Source organism: Fukomys damarensis, unplaced genomic scaffold (genome assembly GCF_012274545.1).
Source record: "Fukomys damarensis isolate Sample0158 unplaced genomic scaffold, DMR_v1.0_HiC HiC_scaffold_30, whole genome shotgun sequence".
Lineage (NCBI taxonomy): Eukaryota > Metazoa > Chordata > Mammalia > Rodentia > Bathyergidae > Fukomys > Fukomys damarensis.
In genome coordinates this window covers 48,764,161-48,770,711 of record NW_022900942.1, presented here as the reverse complement: position 1 = coordinate 48,770,711, position 6,551 = coordinate 48,764,161, and the positions used below count along the sequence as shown (strand labels likewise).

The following is a 6,551-nucleotide window of genomic DNA, read 5'->3' as shown; positions in this document are numbered from 1 at the left end:
AAAAAAAAAAAAAAAAAAAAAACTAAACAATTTTAATGTCATAACAGAAATATTTTAAAATTCAGAAACCCAGCGATTGATTATAAATAGAAAAGATGCCATTCGCTCCTATTTGGGGAAATATAATATCAAAATTCTTTCCTATTTGGGGCAATATAATGTCAAAACAGTTGTCTGGTCTGTTTTCACTCAATCATCAAAGCAATCAGAAGTATTTATAGAAAAACTGCAAGATATTGCGAAGTGTACTAGAGGTCTGTGGAGTAGGAGCTCACAGTCTCAATACGTAGCACACACGGGATGGTTAGAGAACAGCATGATGCATTATGTGGATAGGTTTTAAAATAGTGTCTCCAAGGATGAGTTCTTCCTGTGAATTCAGGGAGGATGGATAACAGTGGGCTGGAAAATGCATTCTGAATAATGGTTAGGAAAACATAGAGACTACATAACAGGGGTTATTTATTTATATACTGAGTACATTCCTTAAAGCAGTCACTCCAACTGGAGTAAAAAAAAATAAGTAAGTTGTTTTTATTTTCCTCAAAATAAAAAATGGCAGTTTTTCATATACCCATGATTTCCTTTAAACTACAAAGTATTTCTTATTTAATACTTAGACTCTTTTCTTCTAATCATCCAGGACACAAATTGAAATGAGGAAATTTACAATTATGGTTGCCTTTAAATCTAAGAAATATTACAAGAAGAAGTAGAATTGTCTAGTTTAAGAGATATGAACTGTTTAAATAAATACCGGTGCATGTATGATTCTGTTGTCCCAATTTTATCTATTTGTTTTAACCTACAAAGAAAAAGGGATATGGACCACACTAGCAAAAGCAAGCTACACAGCTTAATCAATTCAGGTTGTTCATGTAAAAACATAAAACTATAGCCCATCAGAGAAGCTCTTAATTTAAAAGAATTATTTCCATATGCTTCAGAGTGCTGTGGGTAAAAGTTTAAGTCTTCCTCATTACCATACTCATCTTACATCTACAAGAACTTTCCCTCTTGAAATAATTATGCTTAGTTCTCTAGGGAGGAAAGACTGAGAGTGTCTTCTTCATCATGGACCCTATCTTTCAGAATCTTAAAATATTTTTAAGAAATGGGCAAATAAAAATAATAATTTCAACTGTTATTATTAATATTCTTAACATAGCTCAGGAATGTATCAGTCCTATTTTTCATTGATAGACACAATACCCAAAGCCCACAACTTGAAGGAGGAAAGGTTGATTTTAGCTCGCAGTTTCAGTGGGTTCATTCCATGGTCTTTTGGCTCCCATGCAAAAAAAGCATGGCAGAAGGATATGAGGAAAGAAAGTAGCTCACCTCATGGCAGCCAGGAAGCAGAGGAAGCAGGCAGGAGTAGGGGATAAAGTTGTACCCTTCTAGGTTGCACCACTGTGAGCAACCTCCAACCGGGTCCCATTTCCTAACAACACACTGAGCTATACTCATCAATGAATTAACCCATTAAGTATATTGCTCCCATGATGTAATCACCGCTCAAAGGCCCCACCTCTGGACAAATGAGAACTCGGGGGAATATCTTAGATCTGAAACAATGAGAAAATTTTCACATGTGTTTTAGAACCATTCTTGACAGCACTCACTAGCAACTAGGACTGAGTATAAATTAAAGACTTTGGTTTTGATAAGACACTTTCGATCTGTGTTCGTTGCTTCTTTCAGACTTACTGACCGACATATAAAAGGAGAGCACTGGCAATGTAGCTCAGTGTGAGAGCATGATGAGGCCAGGGAAAAAAGGAGGAAAGGACAGGTCAGAGATATTGGATATTTGTGGAACATGTAAAATATAAGGATCTTAACAAAGAAAACTTTATTTTAGTAAACGCATCCTCACCTCATATGAATCCACTTTGAATTATGTCAAAATAAATCCCATAAAAGGTAACATTTGCTCTTTTCAACAATTAATTTTTAAGTGTGAATCTACTCACGTTTGCTATACACTTTTAAAGATTGCAATTTGGTTAGTTTAGCTTCATCACCTTCTCTTTTATTCTTTCAATTAGTTTTTCATAAAATATGGGGCTTCTTTGCATAAAGCAAATTACATGGTATTTACTGTAGGAATTAACATTCATATTAAAATGTGTGCTTGTTAACATAGTTCCTGACAGTCTACAGTAATTTGGGCGACAGGGGACAGGAGGGATGAAAGGAAGACTAGAGTACTACCCTACATCCTCAATTATATTTTCCATGGTTTCAGTTACCTGCAGCCAGTCATGATCCAAAAAATATCACATGGAAAATTCCAGAAATAAGCTATTCATAAATTTTAATTTTCACATCATATTGAGTGATGTGATGAAAACTTTCACCATTCTACACTGCCTGCCTGTTCATCACTTGGTGGCTCTCTTAGTTATCTGATCAGCTGAGGAGATGTTGCAGAGTTTGTCTTTATTTCATAATGGCCCCAAAGTGCAACTAGTCATGCTGGCAACTGGGATATGACACTGTTATGATTTATATCTGGATGTCCCACCAAAGCCTCACCTGCTCAGGGGTGGGACTTATGGAAAGTGATGGATTACAGGGGCACCACTGCTATCTTGGTGTGAGACAGTGGAGTCCAGACATGAGGCAGGTCATTGAGGGCATGATCTGCAAGTGCGAATTTCCTTCCCTGGCTCCTTCCTTCATGTTCTGCTTCCTGGCTGTAATCAGGTGAACAGCTTCCCTCTGCTATGCCCTTCTACCATCCCTTCCTGCCTTGGACCCGGCCAACTACAGACTAAAACCATGAGCTAAAAGAAACCTCACCTCCTTTAAGTTGTGGGTGTCAGGTTCAGTATCTCAGCGAGGAGAAAGTGACTAAGACAGCTCCCTGTTTATGATGAGGTAGAAATGATTCATAAGTATAAAGAAAAACAGTGAACCTGGGGTTCAGCACTAGACATGGTTTCAGGTATAAACAGAGGCCTTGGAGAGTATCTCTCATGTTAAGGCTGACCGCTGACTTCCTCTCTCTTATACTTGGCAATGACTCCCTGAAAGCTGACCAGACCATGCCTCAGCGCAGAATTTCTCAGACAGCTGTACATTAATTTTATATAAGAATTCATCTTGAAGTGATGCATAAGGAAACAAAATGGACATTCACTGTGTTTATTAATACAAACTCATCATATCTACCAGTGTTCATGAATGCTTAGGACACAATTTACACATTTTAGTGGGAGTAGGACCACTCTATTTGAGGTTTATGAATTCCACAAGAAGGGTGCCTTGGGAGAGAACAGCCAAGGGTTGCTGAATGTTTTGGGAGCCAAAGAAAGTAAGGGCTTCTATTAGAAGAGAGGACATTAAGATTTTTAATACAGGATAAAATTAATCTATTTCATAATTCTGACCAGAACTCACCTTGAGCTCAAAATGCAATAGCTTATGCATATAGAAAAGTAACTAACCATAAGTTCATTCAGTACATCCATTTTCTTGACCCTATGTTATACTACCTAATGTACTTTTCACTCTAGAAATCTAACCAGTTATTTAGGGGAATAGAATTTATGTATATGCATATTCTGTATACCATCCTTTCCTGAAACAATGTTCTACTCTCAGGGGGCCTAAGGATTTCTCATCCATAGAGTAGCAATGTCTTTATTTCTTCGACTCTTTTGAATCTATCTTACTTTTACTTTTGTCATGTGAGCCTCGTAAATATTCCAACACTATTCATTCCTTCTTCCCCGAACTATTGCTACCATATAGATAATAGCAATGATTTCAATTGACATATAACACATAGGCACTGTATATCAAACTATATCATAAAACACACATAGACATAGAGTTTCACTAACACAGGGAACATTCTGATGTTAGTGCTAGCAATTCTTATGCTAACTACAGCTATGGCAGCTATAACTATAATAATTAAAAATCAAGAAATTGTAAGTTCCAAACAGCAAACACCAGCAATTAATTTTCCTCAGTAAAGATAGCCTGAATGAGTAGGCACCATACATATTCATGCATAATCACATTAAAAGTATCTTCTCAAAGTGAATATATTTTGATACAAACTGCTATTGATTATTGAGCCACTAAAGTTGTAATGAGTTTTGAAAAAGCATTGTAACCATCAAACCTAAACATATCTCTGATGATAACAAATGCAGCCATGAGTTTGCAGATCAAAAGGAAAAAATGCTCTTGATACATTGCTGTTTGTTTTAGGCCTCCACCTCTTTTTGAAGAAATCTCCAAGAGACACTAAAAAGCCACTAGAATGTACTGTATGTTAAAGCTTCTAGTTTAACTACAATAGCCTCTGGGAAATCCTGGATTATAAATCACTGTTACAATCTATGCTCAGAAATCTACCTATTCATATTGTTTCTGAGAAGGATTGGTGCAAAGATATATGTATTGAGCTTCATCTTTAGAGATGACTGTCCAGAAAATACAAATATTTCCCCATAAAAGGGGAAAAGGAGAGAAATTTTTCAGCACTTTTCCATTTAACATGTAGAAATTTAGACAAATTATCATATTCTTTAAAAAATGAAGTGACAAAAGTGTCTAATTAGTATTAGAGTCAATGAAAATTTTATGAAAAGGGCTTTGAAAAATCTGAGTGTTTTAAAACTAAAATATGATTGTAGCTATTGTTTTTCTTTAAAGTTGTAAACTTCATTATTTTCCACTTTTATGTAGCTGTGCTTTGGTTTTCCATTTGTCTTCAAGAAGTCTGAAGAATATTCTAAAAATGTATTTATACATATAAATATATATGTATAAATTTGTATAAATATATATGTATAAATTTCCATTGGGATTATTAGAAGTCCAGTTAGCTGCTAAATTTCCTAATCTCCACCTGAATAGAAGACACCTTTACCCTTTAAAACCATACAACAAACTCTGATGTTTATGTGAGTGGGTGGCTTTGTAGGTGAAGGGCAAAGTTAAACATATTACCTTGGCCATCTACCGATTAGAGATGTCAAGACACACACAGGAAACAGAAAAGTGAAGTTATTTTAATATGGAACAGATATTAAATAAAATGAATGTAACTTGTCCTTTCTTTCTGATAATTCATAACATGAAAAGTAAAAAGCTTTTTACCTTCAGTCACTCAGTTATATATTTAGGGGTAAACTCATGAAGGACAAGAACTATATTTTAATTTTTTCTTTTTCCTTCAGAGCATAGCACAACTCTTCACATATACCAGGCATTTAAAAGAAGGTTGAGTGAAATATCCAAATCTTTGTGAAATGGGAAACCACCCCCCACAAATATACTAAAATTTCTTGAAATTATTAACTAAGGTATTTAAAAACACAAATGAATATGAATGAATGTACACACATGTACACACTCACAACACCGAAGACATAACTCCTACTAAGAGAAATAAAATTATATGAAAGTATGAAACTGGAGAGATATAAAAATACAAAAGAAAATTATTCAGAAGCACATATTTGAAAAATAAATTAATTTTCAACTTTGGTTGGTGAGAAGCAAAAGTATTCAATAATATATTCTTCATTTTCAGTAAGCTGTTTCCAGGAATTGATTATAGTGAATAAACAAACTCTGAGTGGCTGTGTGATTCATATTTATATTGAGATCTTGACTTATCACGTGTACTTGGGTAGGTCGCGTTACCTCACCTATGCCTGTGCGTCTCTGAAGGGACAACACTGTGTGCCTTCTCATCCACCTCCTCTGCAAAGATGCTCTGCAAATAAATGAGGTAATGTTTGGGAAGTGTTTGTAGCCTGAGATGGAAACCCACTGCATACACCCCGGGTATTCTTCCTATTCCACATTCAAGCCTGGTATATTACTGCCTCGATCTTAAATGGAAATTGCACTGTTTGAGTCCTTGAGTTGTGACCAATATCTGGGTCGACCAGAGAGCACGATTATTTTTAATTTTAATACTGAGATTCTGTCCGAATTCCCTGCAAGTGTGGAAAAAAAAAAACCGTAAGAAATAAACAAAGCACATAAATCATGCTTTGAAAGAGAAAATCCTCTCTAGAAGGATTTGATTAATTTATTTTTTTTTAATGAGGCGCTTGAACACTGTATCTCCCTGAAGGAATATTTCGGTCCAGGAAAGATAACGCATGCACTGTGTGTGTGTGTGTGTGTGTGTGTGTGTGTGTGCACGCGCGCATTTGTGTGCGCGCGAGTGTGTGTGTGTGTGTGAGTGTGTGCAGTGCGTGCGCGCCCGCGGAGAGAGGGGCGGGGGAGGCGGATGAGGAGGATGAGATCATAGTTTCAGGATCCTCAGGAAACCCTGGTACTGGCAGCAGCCAGCCTCTGCTGTGCCCACATGACCCACAACTCTGGCAGCGGACCCGGCACTTCCAACATTATTAAATAATAAGAAAGCGGTTCCTACTCCATGCCCGAGCCTCCCTACAGACCAATGGACACCTTCTAAGAGTTTGGTGACAGGCGCCCGTCCTTTCCAAGGTGTGTGCACGGCGGTCTCTCCGCTGACAGCCCGGCGTGGGGGAGGGCGCGGGCACCGA

The 6,551-nt window shown here is 36.9% G+C and overlaps 1 protein-coding gene and 1 long non-coding RNA gene across 3 annotated transcripts in view; one reads left to right on the top strand and one right to left on the bottom strand.

Moving 5' to 3' along the window:
• The window catches only part of LOC104871959, a 22,195-nt gene extending 16,469 nt beyond the window's left edge, over positions 1-5,726 (bottom strand). The window contains exon 1 of the long non-coding RNA XR_783018.2: positions 5,679-5,726. This is a non-coding gene — a long non-coding RNA (uncharacterized LOC104871959). The remainder of the gene's footprint in view (positions 1-5,678) is intronic.
• A 529-nt stretch (positions 5,727-6,255) lies between these two features.
• The window catches only part of Dtna (dystrobrevin alpha), a 354,245-nt gene continuing 353,949 nt past the window's right edge, over positions 6,256-6,551 (top strand). Inside the window, exon 1 of one of the 2 annotated variants that reach the window (XM_033757543.1) lies at positions 6,256-6,492. The gene's annotated coding sequence lies outside the window, so the exon portion shown is untranslated. The remainder of the gene's footprint in view (positions 6,493-6,551) is intronic. The other variant, XM_033757533.1, reaches the window with a different exon arrangement.